The sequence below is a fragment of the Euprymna scolopes genome, chromosome 45 (genome assembly GCF_053919585.1).
Source record: "Euprymna scolopes isolate OS-2025 chromosome 45, ASM5391958v1, whole genome shotgun sequence".
Classification (NCBI taxonomy): domain Eukaryota; kingdom Metazoa; phylum Mollusca; class Cephalopoda; order Sepiida; family Sepiolidae; genus Euprymna; species Euprymna scolopes.
The window spans coordinates 10,025,506-10,026,021 of NC_136526.1; positions in this window are offsets into that span (position 1 = coordinate 10,025,506).

Here is a 516-nt window from a genome sequence, read left to right on the forward strand (position 1 = left end):
TACCAACACGCGTCAATTTTTAGTCAACTTTTGGGAAAGAAATCTATACGAAAGAGCCATATTTCTGTCTATCCGGCTCGCATCGTTTATTTTATACTAGTGATATGATATTTTAATTTGTCCAAATTTTATATATATTATTATAGAGTCGTGATTTCAAAAGTAAAAAAAAAAAAATATTTGGGTTCCATCAGCTAGAATCGAAACCAAAAGCAAAACTGTAGTATTCAAAGCTGGTGATGTTACCACAGGACTAACTTAAATATATTTTAATTCGTCCAAATTTTATATATATATTATTATAGAGTCGTGAACTCATAGGCGGCCACCTCGGAATAGACTCCGGCCAAATTGCTAAGGAGAGTTGATTTGCCCACCGATGGGAAACCTGGAATGAATACCAACACGCGTCAATTTTTAGTCAACTTTTGGGAAAGAAATCTATACGAAAGAGCCATATTTCTGTCTATCTGGCTCGCATCGTTTATTTTATACTAGTGGGGTGGGGTGGGGGGG